Here is a 21473-nt window from a genome sequence, read left to right as displayed (position 1 = left end):
ACTTCCTTCCATCTCTGGAAACATTCAGCTGCCCTGAGGCTCTTCCAGTATGACTGCCACAGCCAGGGAAAAGGAGCTGTCCTGTGACCTTCCTCTTTTTCACTCTCACACACTGGACAAGTGATCATTTGGCTCTGAAGATGTTACTGCAAGGACAGAGTTTAGATACCACCAGACTGATTCAGTAACTTGCCACTTCACATGCAACTGCCAGGGAAACATGACCTGTATTTGCTTGGAAAGAGGAGACTGGGAGGTGACTGAGGTAAAACACAACTCTACAGAGAATTCTTGAGATGCTACAAAACTATTTAGGGCTACATTAAATGTGGGAGCAGGTGGCATAAATAAGAAAGCTCAGGAAAGGTCAAGCCTTGGAGGAGTTGAGTGAGAATCTCTTCGTACAGAGGAGAGCTGATCTCCGAAACAATTTCTTGCCAGAGGCAGCCAGGGAAGAAAATCAAGTAAATAGCTTTGAAGGAATTGGAGGACAGAATTCATGTCATCTCATTTTAAGCATCTTAAAATGAAGTATTTAACCCAGGCTTGTCATCCAGTCTCCCTCAGTAGTGGATAGAAAGAGAGAAAGGCACATTAGAGGGCAATTAATCCTGGCTATCTGTGAATTGGATGAATCTAAAAGCTCCTGTTAGAGTGAATCCAGGAATCAGCTCAAATGTGCTCAGAGAACTGAAATTAGAGGAGGAAAATCCCACCCTTAATCACCACAGAGCACCTGAGAAGGTGGCAAATATCTGCTAGCATGAATTTAATGAGGCATCTCCTTGGAACAGCAACCCCCCCTCCCCCCCCCAAAAAAAAAAGCAGGAAGAGAAACTATATGGATGAGAAGCTGGCCACATGCTAATTTCAATTAATCAACAAAATTCTCAGTAAAAACAAAACAAAAAACAAGATGGCCTTTACCAGCCTTTAAATCTTGGAGGGGCAAAGGGTTATTAAAAAAAAAAATGGAAAAACAAGGAAAGATGATGAATATTAATGCAACAACTGAAAATACATCATTGATTCCTCTTTGCTTGGATCCATAATCATTTCAGAAAGAGTGGTTGGATTATAAGATAAATTTCATTTATTCCTGATAAAAGAATAATGCTACATTTTGACAAGTGTTGTTCAATATGCCACCTGGGTTATTCTAATAACAGAAACTAAAATGAAATATGATAGGATTCCTAAGAAGATCCTGGCAGTTAACAGGGAGGAACCATTTCATAGCTCCTTCTTAGAAGGTTCACAGATTTCTTGGGATAAAAAGGAAGTTTTAATCAGCCTCTTTTCAAAGTGTATGTTGCAAGCTTGGAGAATATGGCTTTATTCCTGTCTTAGCACTAGAAGTTATTGAAGAATTGGCAAAGAAAAGTCAGAGGCTTGTAACTTATCAAAGGCAAGCTGCCTCTGTGGCCACATACCAGTGGAAAGTGTTGGTGTAGGAGATCACGGAAAGAAAGATAGTGAGAGCTGTCACTGTGAACACCAAAAAAGCAGCAGCTGTAAACGGTAAAAGCATCACCATCATGCATCAAGGTCCAAAGTCAGTGGGGAGAAAATCTCTACTTTCCCATTACACTGCACCATATCGAGAACAAAGGATGAAGGATTTTCAGACTTTTCCCTATCCTATGAATTTGTTATTGTCATCTAGATTTACTCAAATCTGCTGGGTCCAACTCTGATCTCAGCTGTGCAGATATAAATGTGGCATTAAATCCCTGTGACTCACGGACTGATGTTGGGCATAGACCTGTGCTGTTCTGATTAGAATCTATTCTTGTACAGTCAAAATTTCTTGTTAGTTCTCCGTGGATTTACATTTGCATAAGGTCTTTTTGGGGACGCACTAAAAGCGCCTCCTTGCTTTTCAGATGTACTTCTACCTTCCTAACACAGCTCCTTGACACTGACATCCTAGTGTAACCAGATTGCAAAGGAGCTCAGGAAAACCTCTCTCTGTGGTTGGCTGCCTGAAGAATACAAACACTATGGAAAATGGTGGAGACTATGCAAGATATATATCAAAGGGAGAATGTGTTCTCACTTCCCTTTGCACAGATCCCATACATCACCATGACTCAGTGCAGTTGTCCCAATGGGTACAAATTCCAACTTCTAATGCACTTTCCATCTGATTCCTCCATGATAACAGATGATTCACTGTCTTGAGATACTGCATTTTGATTGTAATGTATTAAACCCCCTCTGTATTTCAGAATGATTTGGTTTGGGACCCAGTATTAATTCTATTTCAGTGGTCTGAGCTATGCGTTTTACCACTGTGATGAGAAAAAAAATCCTCCAGTCCAATAGCTCTCTTGCCTCCCCTCTCCTCTAGGTTATTCTGTTTTCTGTTTTTCACCTGTCCTCCTAGATGTCATAAATCAGGCAATTTTAATTTAGAGATCATATTCCTGGCTTTGAACCCAGACAAGGTTAGCTCTATACTTGTAGCCCATTCTCTGCTAATCTTATAAAATTCCTCCATGCCAGCTTGGCTGGAAGCATTGCTTGGCATGGGTGGGGTGGGTGGAAGGTGTGTGGAGCCACAATTTCTGTTCTGTGAAGTATTTGGGTCTTTTGTTAGACACTTGCAGATGGCATTCTGGCCACTGTCCAAAACTCCTATGTTGATGCATAAGGACAAATTCTGTAATCCTGAAGCTTTTCATAAGCCCTCTGTACTGCAAACTTCTCAGCAGTATGAAGCTGATACTACCATATCCAAACTCTTCCTAGTCTTTCCAACTGATTATAAAGCTCTCTCAGCTATAACATTTTCCAAAAACTAAGCAGTTCCCAAATCCATTGCGATACCTTCTTGTGCATGTTTGCCTCTGAATACTGCTGCCTCCTTTCTGTAAAACTTGTCAGTGAAGCATCTGCAGAGGGGATGTATGAACTAGAATTTCAGCCATCTGCATCACAGCACTGTCTTTGGCTGTAAGGAGAGCCTTTGGCCTCAAGCTGAGGGTTACAAGGAGTGACCAAGCACATTATCTATGCATCTTTTCTTTATCTATAAATTCCCGTTCTAAAGAAACATGTAGGACCAGCCGGGGATTAAAAACAGTTGTTTCATAAGTATCCCAGGTGGCTGTATTTCAACTCCCTTCCTAATATTTCCTTTAGGCTTGCATAACTTGTTTCTTCTCTTTACTCTTTTCCATGTCTAAACAGTTCTTGGATTTGGCAGGCACAGAAGCAACAATTATATTACATGCATTTTTTAATGTATCAAAATACATTAAAATGGATCCTTTGATCCATTTTTTTTTCTTAAGCAAACTGTTCACTCAAGCTGAATAACTTTCCCACTTTGACTGGCTATAAGAAAGTTCCAGATGCTGCTGAGAATTTTTAACAAAACTCTCATCTTTAGAAATCAGCAGTGCAAAGTAAGTAGCCTCTCAGGTATTCTTTAAGACCAAAAGAAACTGCTGGACCCCCTGAGAGGTGGCCCAGAGGGTTCTTCAATGACGACATTTGCACATATTTGATAGAAGCTTCTGTGAAGTTACGATATCTGTATGAGCTCAGACAAACAGCTGTCCAGACAATTCTTATCAATAGCTCTTCTACAGCTCAGGGTATCTATCCTACCAAAAGGAAACGTGCTGAAGCTAAACACTGACCTCAGACAACAGTGATGTAAATTTCTCCTTAGAAAATCAATATTTGTACTTCTAACATGAGGAGAGGAAATTGTCCCTATTCAAAAGCTTGTGTGTTCTTTGAGTGACTATCTCAGATGGCCCCCATGTAAAATGTGCAGGACAGAGGGAAGCAACATTTCAATCAGCCCTGATCATCCAGAACTCTACCAGAAGTTCTACCAGGACAGTGCTCACTGCTGCTTTGCCAAGACATCAGAGGAACCAGTCAATTTGAAAGCAATTCACATGTTTACTTTGATCTTCCATATAAAATCCAGTGACGTGACTGAGTTTAAGTAAGCAATTTGATTTAACCAGATTAGATAGACAAGAAGGCTCCCACCATCCAAATTCCCTCACATCCAAGGAAATCTCTCTATATACTGTCTTGAAGCATTTTGTTTACAGAAATACCAAACCTTCAAAATAATGACCTACTGCATATAATAAATGTTGACTTCTCTTTCCTTGACTTCTGGACTCTGAACATCAAAATCCTCCCTAGTTTAAGCTAATTCTCCCACCTACTCACCCACAGTACACAGGAGATTAAAAGTCTTCCTTAGTTCCAGAACAAACACCAGAAAACTCTGATAGCAAAGCTTGAGATCCAAATACAGAGAAAAATGAAGTTCACGTTAAGACCATACGAGGTTAGCATTCATGCAAAAGATCCTGTTTGGCAGGTCTTACACAAATCCATTTGCCTGATTGAAATGCCAATTGCAGTATCCTTGGCATGTGATCAAAAATGTAAAAAAATAAGGTTTCAGTAAATGGTATCATTTCCCATTACTATTTCCCGTTTAAAAAAAATGAAACTAAAATCTATATGAAGCCTGACTCATCTTAAATCAGTTGAGCACACCAAAGTGAACATTTGGAAAAGTGTAGGTAATACGGACTGTCTTTTGTTATGTATATGCCCACATTAAAAATTAATCTCAGCTTATTTCTAGTTTTATACACAATAAATTTAAAATTCCTTTACTCTATTTTTTCCCTTTAATTCAATGAAGAAAATGTCCAAGAAGTGAAAATCAATTTGTTTTACCACTTCTTAAGCAGTTTTCCCTTGGAAGTCCTTATCTATTTTTCATAGATAAAAAGAGTTTCTAAGAAGGATTTAAATCTGCAAGGAGGAAGACTTACCAGACAGTACTGGAGGGAGCATCCAATGCATGGGAAGAAGGATCAGCGGCCTAAGATTAGAGACAGTAGAGAAGTCAAATACAGCACTGTGGGAGAGCAGAGGGGAACACAGTAGGAGCTCAGGCCAACAGCATCAGCAAGAGTTCAGTGATGGGCGGCCTAGAAAGGAAGAATGGCACATTTTCATTTGAAGAACCACACAGTATTCACAGGCACAAGCCAAGGTCTCAGCTGAGCATGCTCTATTGCTTTCACCGAGCTAGGCTAATCCCCAGGTTATTTCAGGAAAGTTTTATGGATGACCATCAATCATTCACTTAACAAAGGAAGAATAATGCAAAAAAACACACCCCCATTTTTTTTTTTTTTAAAAAAAAAAAAAAGCTAACAAAGACTAGACAGACATGATACACATTACCAGCCAAGTACATTGAGAATGCAATTTTGTCTGCATGGTAGTGCTCAAAACTATACCAATTTTACTCCAAAATTTTCTCTAAGTTCTTCTTGACCTTTTGCTTTCTATACTCCAAGCAGCTGTCTCTCACAGAAACATTTGCAGAACCACTCTACTTTGCAGCCATCATTGCTTCTTCTTGTCTTCCATCTCCCTGCCTTTTACCAAGGAGGAAAACAAGAGCTTTGCTGTCTGGAGACAGCTTAATCTTTTCACACAACTTCCTGAAGTCATACTCTTTTTCCTTGATTTCATGCTCAGCTCCCCAGCAACTGGATATGATGTCACCAACGTGGTAAGCTGAGCAACAGCTGGAAAGTGATAGCAAACCATCAGGACAGCAACAAGGCTAAGAAAGCTACAGTGCTGTGGCCTCAAAGAGGGCTCACAGTGGAACCCAGAATTCACCCAAGACACTACTTTTGTTGTGCAAGGAAAGTAATGTTTATTCTTCTAACATCCCCAAAACTTTTTTGCTATCTTTTCCAAAAGCTAATAAAAGCAGAAAAACTGAATCAGCCTCTTTGCAAAACATCACATTTTCTAACATAGCAATTCATAGACTTAATGGAGGACAAAAGGAAGAAAAATCTAGAAATCTCTACTGAGAAAAATTCAGAGAATTATGAAATCAGCCTTTAAAAATAGTTAATGGTAGAAAATGAATCACGTTAAACTGTCATAAATGACTTTTATAATCTTTACAGAGAGGTACTATGACCTCAACAATACATCCATGAACCCCTAAGTAGGGCTAATCATTGTGCATTATCCAGACACACTGAATTTAGGAGTACAGGTGATCCAGAAGAAGGAAGAAGACTCATACAGAGAAAAGAAACTGCTTGCCTAAAAGACATTTCATACAGAAATATCATCTTGAAATTAACTCACATTATTTTTTAAAATGGAATTTTAAATAGAGTCATAATTTTTAAAAATCTGGCATGAGTCTTCCTCTTGCCAGTTCAGCATTTAGACTTTCACCTATGGAAAAGTTCTATTTTGAGTAACAGCACTGACAGCAATAAAGCTGAATAAGGGTAAATTTAAATTAGTCAGAAAACCATCACACTTGGATGAGAACAAGTCCTCCCAGGGGGTAATGTTTAAACTGCCTCTGAGATTTCTAAATGAAGGACACTGCTCTGCATTGCTCTTTATAGGCAAGTCAATAGCCTGAAGAAAGATAGATCATTTTTCCTAAGTTCTATAAGAGTTTTTATCAAAAATGTCACATCAACAGGGCATTTGGAGGTTAAGCTCCTGATTTTGGTTTCCCCTCTATCTTATTTCCAATGGTTGGGAAAACTTCATAACGAGCAGAGATGCTGGTGTGAACGCATGGAAGCTGCAGAGCAAAAGAAAGGGAATAACGCTTTCCCCAGGACCTGGAAACTACTCAGCTTTACAAAGAAACAACCCCTGCCAGAATACTGCATTTTACCGTGACTTGTCAACCTACTGTCTCTGCTGGGGAAAGACCCTATTCCAAGGCTAGCCCCAGAAGTCATCAAGATCAATTTAAAAGTCAGGTGTCCAGTGTTTCATGGAATCCACCAAGGAGAGCGGTGCTATCCTTTCTCACCACTCATCCCTTCTCTGTGACCTTTCATTCCCCTCCAAGGAGGCATCAGAGGCCTCATTTTAGCAATGCAATAAACAAACAACAACTCAACAAGCACAGCAGTTTCACGTAATGCTTCAGAGCCAACAACCCTCATGGGAATTGAGGGCAACTCTCTGCCTCAGAGGTAGGATGGTACAAAGAGCCAGACAGACACTCGGTGCAACAGCAGCTAACAGATGGTAAACAAAACAAGGCAAGAGAGTTATGTATAAAAGAGCTCACCTTCTTCATTTTGTTCATAGTTTTACATCCATAGTTGCTGAATCTTATTATATGTGTTGTATTACAGAAGAACGCATTGTCCAGCTACAAGCTTCCCAGAGAAGACCCTGTGCTGCCCAAAGGATCAACTATATATTATTTTATTTAGATTTCAATAAAAATCATCACCCCAAAATTTTTATTACTCAATAAGCAATGATAGGCACATTATCCAAGCAACAAAAATTCCTATCACATATGAATGTTTAACTAAATCAACCCATATTTCTTATAATAGATCAAAGTACTTATTTTGCCAGAAATAACACTCTCAATTTCTACCCTCAAAACAAGGGTAGGCAGGGTAAGGAACCAGTGCTTATACTGTCTGGAAATGTTTTGCTGATGGGGAAATTAGCTTATCTTATTAATAAGGAACAAAAAACTGGGTGTGTAGCAGAGCTCAGTCCAGAGTAATAATTCTTAAGGCAAAGAATTAACTGAATACAAAAAATATTTCCATTTCTACAGCAATTTCTGTCTTTATGAACAGCCACAAATTTAACCTGACTTTAAAGCTAGGGATACTGAGGCATAGAGCAGTAAAAAGCTCATGATCATATTCGGCATCAGTATACCTCCCTGTGCACGTGTGTGTCTCCCTGCTTCCTTCCTTCCTCTCTAGATAAGAACATGAAGGAGACAGCAAAATTCTTCCCAGACAGGCTGTGACTCTGGATAAGCACAGAATAAGCAAGACAGAGATTATGCACTAAACACAACCGGGAGTCTCACAGGAAAACAGAGGACTTCTCCTGCAGCCTGAAAGGGAGACAGTTGGCAACAGCTGCCAGGGACAAAGCTCTACATATGGTAACACAAGAAAAAATCTGCACGGGACAATAAACACACTCTGATCATTACTGTGGAACACACTTGAGAAACAGTGTTCCAGGAGGAATAGAAGGACTTCTGTTTCCACTTCACATCTCAGCTTTGGGCTGCCAGCTAACTTGGGAGCAGTTTGCAGACATAATTATCTGGAACTTGACCCCATTACTAGAATCAACTGGTGAAATTTGCCTCCTAGACAAGGTATGACTTCCAAGTTTCCCCATTTATGTTAAGAATGTAGGCAAATGTCTGCATTTACACGCATTACACGAAAACATCCTTTTTATTAAAAAAAAGAGGGGGATTATTTTTTCATTCAGCTTTTGGAAACTTATCATCAAAATCTCAGGATGGAAATTGAGCTAGGTCCAGTCTAAATTTCCTGCAAGTTTGAGTCCAGTGTTTCCTACTGGCTAAACGTAGCTTCAGTAACTAGAGCCATTCAATAGGCAACACTGGGCTTATAGATGTAAGCAGAATTTAAACCAATGAATAAGTTCTAGTATTTGCACCATATTAACTCTTGCATTTGGATTATGCTAAAATACCTGTCTCTACAGGCAGTGCATTTCCTTGGCCCACTGTAGAAATTATTCATGAAAGATTCAAACAATGAAGTAGCTCAAACTACAGATGCTGAACAAAAGGGTTTAACACAGAAGTTGCTAATTGCTTACTCTAAGCCATTCTCCCTGCCAGCAAAATACTCCTGGGAAATAATGATGCAGTGAGACAGAGCAAGGGGACACTAGGGCTTCAGGGGAGCTGGATGAGGCTTTAAGGGCACCAAGGACAGCAGCAGGCCAGGTGGATCAGCCTCAGATGCCATCACAACTGAAGCATCTGAGTAAGCATGAATCAATACAGTAACCATAACAGAACCAATAACAACAGAGGCTCTGATGTGAAATATATGATCACCAGGACCTGCACATCAATACAAAGATGCAGGGCGTGCAGACCCAGACGTAGCAGCATACTCTTCTGTCAAAATATTCAACAAAGAGGAGGATATCAGAAGAACACAAGTATTAAGAGTGATCTCAAGTTTGTCAAGACTGTCAGAAGTTAACTTGTCAGCTGGTTTTATCAGAATACTGTTGTAAATCATAGCATACTCACTAAGGGAAACACACTGGTTATGGAAAGACTTGCAGCCTGTGCTCCATGCAAGTTTTCATCCACAAAAAAGCACTCAAGAAACTAGTTATCATATCAAATCATGAAATGCAGACCAAGCCTTTATGCATGGGGCAAGACTGTATTTCTATTGTATTAAACACTGTATTTCTATTGTATTAAACACTAGCCTTTCAGAGATATGCTAAGGAATGCAACTCATTTTGAAGAATGACACCTTGGCCACAGTTATGCTGTTAATTTTCAGCAGCGTGGATACATAAAGGCATGAATAGATCCAACTGCTACAGCCTGCTGCAGCAATTCCCTTCAGCAGTGCTGGGTCACCACAAGCATATCAGAGTTCTCTTTCTGGTGGTACCAGCTCAGTCCCTGGGCCTTAGTCCTTACCTTCATGATCAATGAAGTGGACTCTCGATACCTGACAATCTATTGAAGCAATCACTGCAGCTGTGGTCACCAATACTATTTCTCTCATGTGGAGGAAACAACTTTACACTGTATTGTCTAGACATCATGTTAACAACTCTCATGAAATGCAGTAATCCTCACAAACTTCATCATCCTCCATGCTAGGATGAATTCGTTTGGCCTTGCATTTTTTCTAGCAAATATTTCGCATCATGAGTGTATGTGCATGTGTTTTTTTGAAAAATTCTGAACAAATCACTCAACTGCAAATGATTTTCCTCCAGGGAGTGAACAAAAAATGAACACGTGCCAGATGTTAGTTGCACTGTTCAGTGCACACCTGGAAGGCAGTTAGACACTGCAATGCTGCGAACAGTAGAGGAATCAAGATGGGACGCACTAGAATTACCAGCATTACATGAAATTAATTTTCATTCTGTTTTCCTACCAGGTTCACTGCTGCAAAAGTAGAAGGGATGAGGTTTCAGTGAAAATGCTTTACATGATTAAAGATGAAAGGATGGAAGAACAAGGTAAAGAAATATACTAACACAAGAGTTTTGTTGTTTAAATTTATCTTTGCTATTTAAAAATAAAGTTTAAGTATTGCTTACTTACAGCTTTGCGTGAGAATTTCTGGTTATTTCTATAAAAACATTACTGATACATTGTTTAGATCTGCCTTAAAGGAGTTTAGTTTTAACTTGTCTCAGAAAGGTCCGCAACCTCTTCATCTCAATAAATTTTCTTTGAAAAAGCTATTTATACAAAAGCAATTTCTATATTTCAGTGATATTATATCAATGTCATTGAAAAAAATCCCATTTTTGAAAATTCCCTTTTTTGAACTTGTGGTTTGGGATTCTTTTATTCTGGAACATCAACATTTTGAATTTATACTATTTCCACTTTCTCACAGCAACATATCATGAAGTCAAGTAACAAATAAAACTGATCTTTAATTAAAAGATAATAATTTCAGACAAATTGTGAGTTTAGAACAAAACACCATTGTTTTACTGTAAATAAAAAACTATCATCAAGCAACTTCACATCTGAAAATACCACAGACTAACATAAAAAGAATAAAAAAACCAAAATTAATAATAAGAACAAAATTCCAAAATGTGTGTCTTTCTACAAGCAGATATTTTAGAAGTTGTTTCACAGGAATCTGGAGAGAAAAATGACAAGATGTCAATACTCCCCATGAAAAAGACACGCTGAAATTATCACGCATGACAACAATCAGAGAGGAAAGATGTTTGTTAGAGTACTAGCCTGGAATTTGGGATATTTCAAATTCCCAGCTGGCTAGAGATTTCTGGCTATACTATGTCTCAGTCACCAAAGTTGTGAAATATAGTAAACAAACACAGTCTCTATTCTGTGATAAATAGTTATTATGATAATAAGATGGCATATAAATTCACTGGATATCTGCCAGTTCCCTCTAGCGACACTCACCTGCTCCCAACAACAAAATGTTTATTGATAATAATTAAGGCTGAGATCAGAAACGCCTAAGGGATTTAGGTACCCATGGGAACTGGCTGTACTGAAGCTCTCCGCCTATGGATTTTTCTGAGACTCTGATTGATTTATTTTTCTCCACTGGCAACAGTTCAAGTGCACACATGCAGAACGGCAAGAATATTTACATGCATACGATCTTCGTGTTGGCTAGGCAGAGAATCCCATTGCGCTAGGTCCTTTGCAAGCAGATAGTAAATAACAGTGTCTACTGCAAAGAGTGTTATTTCAGTTCTAGTACACACCTAAAAACAGGGACAATTTTTTTCATCACAGTACAGAAAATTTGCAATTTGGTAGAAACTGAAGTCATGCATATTTCCAAAATCCCATTTTAACATGATCTTCCTCTGCAGCCATGAAAATAACTTCTCTCTCCTCCTTTGCAAAATTGGATTTCAATCAGTTGAAACTCTCAATGCCTAAAAACACCATTCTAGACTATCACCTTCCTCATGCTGAATCTTCTCCTCCCACACCAATAAAACTGTTGATGTTAATTTTGTAGCCAGTAAATAAATCAGCTGTTGCCAAGCCAGATAATCTTTTCTACCAGGTGGAGGTAGAGTTTTCTGACGAAGAGCAGCAGTGTGGGATGGGAGGTCACATAGCACTGTGCTTTACTGTAATATAAGTCTGCTTGAGAAACAATAAGATGAAACTAGTGAAGGCCAGAAGTCAGGTGGAGAAAACCTCCTTCCTAGTGGCCTTCACCCCTCCTCCCCAAAACCCAGCAGCTGTAGACAGAGTATAGTAAGGACTTCCAGGAGTGAATTAGTCTTGCTGGAAGTGCAAAGTGCATCACAGCAGTGATGCTACAGAAATCCTGCTGAAAGAGATGTTGAGGAGGAGATCAGAGTTAGCAGCACATTTCCAAAGTGAGAGGGTGATTCTAGTTTCCTTTTCATACAGGTGGATCCAGGCTCAAATCTTCCAGAATGGCCCAGCCTTTAGCTGGACCAGAGAGTTATCTCCTACCAGCTGTAAAAGAAATGATGAAGGAAATGCCTCTCAGAGAATGAAAGAGGGCTCTGGATTTATAAACCAATTTGATTGCAGACAGCTTTTATTTCTCTCTCATCACAGACCCTCCCACTCAAGATGCCCTGAATGCTATATCAGGCATAATTAACCCTGCCCTGAATATGGGCACAAGCCAATCTCACTGTTCAGGAAAGTCTTTGTCAAAGACAAAAAGGTTGATGGAATTTTGTGCTGGATTCCGATACTCATATGCCTTCACTCTCCTTTTGTACTATCATCTAATTTCATTGGAGAGGGAAGGAGCCCTCCCACAACAGATGTCTCTTAATCCAATTTTTATGTTTGCTATTCTTTCATTATTGTTATGCATTTCGGCAGCTTCTTGCTGCAGTTATGCAGTCATCTGACTCTGAAGGCAAGCAAGCCTTCTCCAGGAACAGCAGGTGAGTAAGTAAAGCACTGCTAAAGAGAAAGGTGAGTGAGAAGAGCAATAGAGAGAGAGGGCTTGCGTGGAAGGAACTGGACTGCCCACCCTAACCTTGTCTCCCTCTTTACTTCTGCCTCCAAACCAGACCTCCTGGGAAGACTTGGGTTTACCATCCCGCTTCTGCTTTTCTTGCAGAGTGGACAATGACTGCTGTGGAAAAGAACAAAACCCTCCTCTCTCTGTGCAGGAGCAATTTGCTTAGGTTTCTCAGACTCTCAGAGAATGGAAGAGTGATGAGATCCTCTCTCTTCATTCTTTATTGCTTGAGATATTTGCATAAAAAGAGGCTTTTTGTTATTTAAACGCTCATCTGCTCCTACTGCTTATTCTCATTTTGAAGTCATAATCTTCTATTAGTGATGTGCCAATCACACAGCTACAGGGCTGGCCCAGAGGTTAGACTGTGCCATACAAGAGCTCCTTTCGGAGTTCCACACCCATGGGGATTTGTAAGCTTGAAAGTCCTCCTTTTTCAATGAGCAGGTCTGAAGCCTGGTACCAGTACTGGTATCAGTACTGCTGTGCCAAAGCCACGGAGGTTGGTATGGCGGTAACATAACTACCCCATTAACTGATCGTTGATTTTGGAATTTAAGAGTCAAATAATGGCAGTATATTTCCAATGGCCAGAAGACGTCTAAAATGGAATTTTGAAATACAACTATACTTCCTAACACCTGACCACAGGTGGTCCAGACATATTGCTTCTTTCTGAAACTATGGCTTACCTGCCTCAACCAGACATCCCCATTCCATGTTCACTCCGTTTCAATAATGAAAAACATATTTCTCCCTTTACACAACATTGCTCTATTTCCCTACATTTTGCTTCATGTGGGAGACCTATTCAGTGGTGCTAGTAGCCATGCCTACAAGAATGTGGGACAACAACTGTTTCTCTTCTCCTTATACCAGACCTGTGTCCTGTCCTTTACTGATGTGCGCTGCAATAGGAACAGGAGCAGGATGGTCAGGGAAACAGAAAGACCTTTTAAATTACAGAGCACTCTTCACCAGTGGCTTCTTGCATCAAAGGAAATGGAGATTTTTTTTAATTTAAAAAAATTAACAAGGTTTCATATTGGTACTCCTACTCATCCAAATTTCTTTCCTCATCCTTTCTACTCGACATACATGCAGACACTCGAAATAAACCAGTATACCTGCATACACCAATGAAAACCCATACAGCATATGATGCAGACGCAGTTTTGTAGTCTGCCATGAGACGTATGACATTCACTGTAGACATACTTAATGTAAAACGCAAACAAATAGTGATGCTCCCTACCACAGGAGTTTCAGAAGGCCAGAGTTATAAATGAATTTAAAAACGGATTAGACAAATTCACCAAGGACAGCGTATTAAGCAGAATAGTCTTGATGCAACCGTCAGTTCAGAAAGTCCTTAAATCACCCATCAATAGCAGTTGAATGACATAACAGAAAAAGGCGCTCTCTGTCTATATGCATGTGTGCATATACACACACTCTCTCTCTCCCCCCCTTTCTCTCTCTCTGTGTATATATATATATATATATATATATGTATGTATGTATCCAGTTTCATATACTTTTTATTAATTGTCTGCTACTGACCCCTGTCACAGACAATACCCTGCATGGATGGATCTTCAGTCAATCTCTATATAGACATTTTGATATTCTCACATATGCAGCAAGCATGCTGGCATAGGAAACACCAGAGAATTAACACTCACTTCACCTGGAAGATGATGCTCATAACCAAATATGCTGAAACACAGTCATGGGGTCATTTCTGCCACTCACTTTTAAACAGCTTACCCACACGGCTTTGTGTGCTTCTATTTCTAAATCTCAATAAGCAACATAAAATGCTTTATATTTATTACAACAAATTAATGTTTGAAACAAAGTTCAGAGGCTTGTCTTCTTTAATTAATCTTCCAACAGACTCACAGAGCAGTAAATCACATTTGCATGAAACTGAAGCAGTAAGGCTAAATCAGAGTTTTTCCCTCTGTTCCCCTTCTCAAAACAAATCACAACAAGAAGCAAGTTAACTGAACTGACACTATAAGCCACATCACTTTCTCTGAGGAAAGCAAAAGGCAAGAGGTAATAAAAATCTTGGCTCCATGACCATATGCTAGCTAGGCACTTTCAGAAGTCAGATATAATGAATATTCAGCAATCTCTGGGTATTGTGTACAGCAAAGTGCCTCTGTCAAGGGAGCCATTTCCGTGGGTGAGGTGAGAAAATAATAGATCTCCACTTGGCAGAGGTAGCCACAGACATGTTAACTTAGAGTGCATAGATCTCTCTGGATAGCATCTGGCTGGAGATTATTAATGAGTCCACTAATGAGTCCGTTTCCACTGTGATGGAGTGGAGAAGGAGTTTTTAAGCACATGTACTGCATGTACATGCATCCAAAGATTGTTATCTTTGGAACTAAAAGTTTAAGCCCCCCCCAAAAAAAAATCAATCAAAAAATCAAACAAGAATGAAAATAAGGACTTGTCTAAAAGTATTGTACTATTCAACAGCATCCACAAATGTGCACAGGATCGCTATCTTGCACAGTCACAGTCAGCAAGGACCTCACAAATGCACAAAGATGGCTTCACACTAAAAATGCTTGTGCAATTACCTGAAACCCCTAATTTCTCTCCCCATTTTCATAATAGTCCAGGCATTATTGTGTCTTGATATATTCCAGTTCAAACTCACTAATGATGCCACGGACTTTAAAAGGCCCCTCAAACACCAAGAATAACAGAGAGCAGAAGAACTGGTCAAAGAGAGCAGTTTGCAAATAATCTGGGGATCTATGTTTAACTTTGGGACATAGCATAACAATTTTATACATGCACTAAAGTAGAAAGAAGTGCTTATCTCTAAAAGTTTGAAAAATAATTAAATTAATTCTTCAGGTTGTTACAGCTAGAGTGTTCCATGATTTACCTCTACATGCCTATTTTCTTCCTTTTTTAATTATGCACAAGCATTCCCTTCCCACAAGAGGCACTTATCTAGTGATAAGTTGAATTTACAGAAATAGAAGATAAAAGCTCATATATAAATGGAGACCAAAGAAATTTGTTCTAATTAATCTCTGATTGGTTGTAGTAGGAACTTGATTAGAAAATAGTAGTTGTCACATTACATCCAACAGAATTTCCTAACTCAAGGTTCTGTCTGATAGACAAAGCAGTTAAGATATAAAGAGTCCCACTGAAAACCAGCACGTTGAGATCTCAACCCACTTCTCCCTCTCTGCAGTATCTCATCATTGCTATAAATCTCCTACCTTCCCTGTTTTCCCCCTGTCCCTTACAACTCCTGCCATGGAGCCACCATGCAGAATGCAGTCTTTACTACTGCAGGTCTCCAGATACTGGTGCACCCTCTCATTTCTCATTTGCTGCCTTGAGCTGCAAGCACTGTGCTTTCCAAAGGATGAACCAGCTCCTTGATTACTGTGATGTGCTCTCATCAGATGTTCAGTCCAGTACATGGCAAGATCAAAAACTGCACTTGTCTTACAGACACTCAGCCCAACAGAAGGTCAGTATCTTATTTCTTTTGTTCTCAGCCACTAATTTCTGCAAGTTCATAACCTGATGACTTTAGCCTTGTTTGTATTGCATTGGTCCTGTCTTTTTCCTTCTACTTTTTCTATAGATCAGTTCTTAATCCCCTTCCCTCTGATGGAAACATGAAAAAATACTGAGTCATACTCTCTTCTCCTAGAAAAGGAAGGTATTTGCTGCTTTATTCTCCTGTCATTTTTTCAGGTGCTGCACAGAAACTGGACCAACAAAAACCATCATCACCATGAGTACATTCACAGAGGCTGGGATATTTACAGTTAAAAATAGCTATTATCTATAAGAAACTTCTCTCCCTTCCCCCTCGCCAGACTCTCAGAGCATCTCCAGAAACAGCTTAGTGCTGCAGAGAGACCTAACTTCAGAGAACATACTGATTAGATGTAGAAGATTTTTTGTGTTAGTTTAAGGCTGGTGAGGAGGGGCAGGGAAGGGCTGGAGGCAATTGCAGAATTTTTCTGGGACCATGCAGCATTAGTGCTGCACCTGGTCCCTGCAGCCAGCACCTCTGCAAAGCACCAAGCGAGTTCCATAATGCAGCAATCCACCCTGCCAAGCCTTCTGCCCAGTAGTTCCCTAATGCACAGACACACTGACAAATGGAAAAGCGTGCTCATTCCAATGCACACTAGATCTTACCAAGTCCTCTTAATGTTAAAGGGCTGAAAGGTAGCAACAGAAAGCATTTCCTTGCTTACATCTGCCCTAAAGAGCAAGATACCCAGAGAAAGAAAAGGACTGAACAGCAGGTCCAAGATGCTGGACTAACAATAGGATTAATCAATACACCAGGGAAGGGCACCCAACTCTCAAGGCTAGAAATACCATGGATGTGCAAAGTGAGAGACTGTAATCATCCGAGCACCATCTACCACACTGTTAGCATACAGAGTGCTCCACATAAATATATCCTCGAGCGTGCAATGCTTCACCAGGAAGCAGCCAAGCTACTGGTACAGCCTTCTCTCTGTCCAAGGCACCAGAGAGTTACACCTATGCCTATGATCTTGGCATTAACATCACGCTCTAACCAACTGAGCTAATGTTGCTGCCAGGTCCATATGACACAACACAGGTCAACATGGACCTTACTAGCTTGGGTCCAGATGCAGTGTAAGTGTCAGTGTACAAATGCATCCAAGCATCCTAACTCCTGTCGGTCCTGCTCAAATCCCTTTAAACATCTGCCCTCTCCCCCACATCCCAATGCTTCTGATCAAGAGCTTGCAGGGAAAGCACAGGCTTGATAGGTGAGGCAGTAATGTCAAGATGCTACTCCCTCTTTGATGCATATGTCACTTCTCTGCTTGAGTAACTGGGTTGTGAATAGACCACATTCTCTCTCTAAACCCCTACTTGTATCACTCCATCCCTATTTATAGAGAACAATAAATCCAGTCAGACACTGCTTTTCTGGACAGAAGTTTGGTCTGACTTCTTGCAGCACTAATGAGTTCATTAATAGGGGGATTTTCCTTCTCCCTTCCTCATCTAAATCTGTATTTCATTAAATGGCATTAAACATGTGGGTAACTTCCCTGCACCACAACAGGTGATGCCCCTCTCTGCCCCTCATCTTCTCTCTTCTCTGACAAAAAGAGAGGCATAGAACACACCCCTCAATCTTTTCCTTCTGTCAGTGGAGATGCTTCCAAGATTAATGATGCAAGCATGACTAATAACTGTTTAGTAACTAGCATGAGGAGGATCAATCATCAGCTCAAAAATGTGGCAGACTGAAATGCCTGCCAGGTCACAACCAGCACCGGAGTTTGGAAAACAGTTAAGAGCACTCTAGCCTAAAAAGAAAAATACAGTACACAGGTCATCTCAAATATAGTTTTGCATTCACCAGAACAAAACTCTGAAGTGACTCATTTATCTATCAAATAAAATATTTCAGGTGGCCTAGAGGGAAAATGTTCTACTCAGTCACTTCTGAGAGAAGTAAAGGAATTGAAGATGCACTCAAAAGATTAACACTCCCTTGGAGAAATTAGCTGTCTCCTATCCTTATTCAATAAAAGCATTCCTAGGAAAGGGGAGATATGGGTTCATTTCTCCCCTCCATGCGAAGAAATAAGAACCACATCTTCACCATTAAGTAAAATTTCCCAACAATGAGGCCTTTGCTGGAGGTTTTGTGAAAAAGTCTCACCTCCTCAGCAAATTTAACCAGTATTTCCAAGGCCAAACAACAAACTTGACTAAAATCGCATTTTTTAGTCAATTTACTATTCAACCATCTCTAAGAACACCCTTATTTTGAGGCTTTAGAGGGCAACCACTGGATGGATGACCTTACCTGCATTAACTCTACAAAATAGATACCAGACCTTGGAATTCCAGACATAACCAGCGCAAGTGTAGGTGAAAAACACAAACCAAGATGGGTTTGCCGATGAAAACAAGTAGGACAATACACTTCATGTCAGTATATTTTGGTGCTGAAACTTTGAAATATTTCTCTAATCAGATTGAGTTTCTTGGGCTAGATTCTGATTTGAGTTAAAACAGTATAAACCCAGAATAAGCTCTAGAGATGCAAAAATTATTGATGAAGCTGTTTCAAGCTGACAAAATCATGAAAAGCAGAACTAGGTAAATAGGTACTATCCATCAGGATTATTTTCCATCTCTGGACTGGAGTCAGTAAAAACAAACTCTTGCCCTGTGCTCTAACAGGAGTAGAAATATGAGCAGACACACAACTCCAGTGAACCTGCTTGAATGAAAAAATTAGGTCAGATTTGGGGTTGTTTCTGTAGGGTTTCCTCAGGGATCAAGATCAGGAGCCATTTGCTCGATGCAAACACAATCGCAGTAAGTTAAAAGTGTATTTTTTTTTTTTGGTTCAATGCCCAATCCAGAAAAAGGAAAAAAAAAAAAAAAAAGGAAATCAAACCACCAACCTACCTGCAGCTAACCTTACAAAAGCCTTTGTAACCCTAGGCAAAACATTCCCTTTAACCAAAAAAGCTATGACTTTCATTTTCTAGGTTATATACATCCTTCTAGCCCTTTTTTTATTTTCCTACTTATTTTCTAATATATTTTCATTTTTTTTCCTCCTGATATCATTTCTTAATGAAAACTCCATTTTGAAACACCATCAAATATTTCAGAGGGAAAATGAAGCACTTAGTACTTTTTAATTTACAATTTCGGATTTTGTGAAAAATAATTCCACAAATTCAAACTAAATTCATAGGTAGTTTTCATTCCCCTCACTCAGAAAATTCTCATGTCTGTTCTGGATCTGGAGACATGTCTACTGACCTGAAGAGCATACACTGTATCCCTAGGTATTTCTCTTCTTGGATCATTTACCATGTAAATCTAAAGCACTAAGTCTGAGACAAGGCAAAAAAGTCATTGTGTTGATGTGTGAGGTACAGATACCAATAATTCTGGAGATTTCAGTTCTGCCTTCATATGCAGCAGTTTTTCCTTTCCCTAAGCCCCTTATTTGATGGAACTATTTTCTCATATCTGTCTGCAGCCCATTTGTTATCCTCTCTATTAATAAACCTTCCTTCCCTGATGAAGGACTGCAATTTATCATTAAATTAGATGATGAAATGGGTCCTTTTTTAAAAAAATAAGGAGATTAAATAATATCAATAGAATATTTCTCCATTCTAAAACTCCATCTTCCCCACCAAATACAGACATTGCATTGTTTAAAATAATCCTAAAATGACCCAAGGTACGATGGACAACTAGAGAGGTGACATTCTGCTATACAAATATATGGATCAATCTAAATAAATGACTGTGAAAGAAAACACACAGCATTATTGGCCATGATGCACTTTTCAGTCTTCTAATGGTACAATAAAAAAAAAAGTGTCTAACATATATAGGTGAGGCTACCAGGAACTGACATGACAATGCACAGTCTAGGTAATAAAAACCATGGCTCCACACATATACTAATGGTTAATCACACAATAAAAATTTAGTCAGGAAAAGTAACCAACTAAACATGAAGCAACTTCCTGCTGGAAACACATGCCAGCCTCTGATATCTTCTTTGCATCATGCAGGTCCCAAGAGCTGTTCCTTATGAGTGGACTTAAAGTTAACACCAGCGTGAGCACAGAACGTGTCCTTGACTGCTGTAGCTAGTAAAGTAGGTTTGCTGCTTGTGAGCTTTTCTACATAGTTTCATTCCCTGGCCACATTCTCTCCATTTATAAAATAGAGATTGCATTTACCACAATGGCTTGGGTCCGATCTGCTCTACCAGGGCAGTGGCAAAGCCTCAGCCTTTCCTCGGAGCTGCTTACACCTAGCTGCAGAACTGGTGGCAAGGAGAGATGGATCAAAGCCTGAGGTGCCAGAATCCTGCACGCCTCATGCTCCTCCTCCAGGAAACAGTATGACTGCAAGGGCTGTGCTGAGCTGCTCTCACTTACTCTCACATCAAATCACCTTTACTGCTACAGCTAGCCTTGGTAGGCTAACTGTAACAAAAATAATGCAGCACCAGGCAACACAGTAAAAATAAATAAATCCAGTACCATTCCCCAACAGCCTTCAGAGCCAATAATCTCTTCACACACCTAGTTATTTGATTTCTATCTCCAGAGCTTAGGAAGCGATTTTCATTCATTCTTGGATGCTAAGCAGATAATCCATCTCCTATCCCCACAAGTCTGCAACACAGACAGAAGAAAGAACTGGACTTCTACCCCACTGTGACCTGTTTGCCTGTGACGAACTTTCTTCTGTAAGGAATGCAGGCAGGATAGGGGCCTAAAAACCCACTAACTTCATAAATTCAAAAGTGTCAGTGTACTTTTTCCCTCTATGTGGGATCTTTGCTGTAAACATACACTCTGGCAGGGCTATTCACAAGCCTATGTCAGATTCCTGCTCTGAAGGAATTATTAATTCCAAGTAGGGGCTCATTCTCTAAAGAGCTACTGATAAAATGAGACTGATACGACGGAGGTAATTTAAAGGTCAGATGAAATCCAGCTCATACTCATCCTGCTTTATAATGGAACATTGCCAAGATGCTTCATTGCTAAAGGCGCATTTATACATATTTTTAAGAAAAACTGCTTATCTGCAACAGAGATATTGAATGTCTGATGGGAAACCTTCCTGCATTTATCTATGCAGCAGTTGGTATCCTGCTGCCTGCCTGAGCATCCCTTTCTTGAAATTAAATCTCCTATCATCTTTTTATCACACATTGAAGAGAAATGGGAACCAAATGCACAGTTCATACAAGCAACTAAAGTAAGAACTGAAACTGATGGGATTGACTGAATTCAAGCATGTAAGAAATTAGCATGAAACAAG

This window comes from Rhea pennata, chromosome 14 (assembly GCF_028389875.1).
Source record: "Rhea pennata isolate bPtePen1 chromosome 14, bPtePen1.pri, whole genome shotgun sequence".
NCBI classification, from domain to species: domain Eukaryota; kingdom Metazoa; phylum Chordata; class Aves; order Rheiformes; family Rheidae; genus Rhea; species Rhea pennata.
This window is presented reverse-complemented; position numbering follows the sequence as displayed.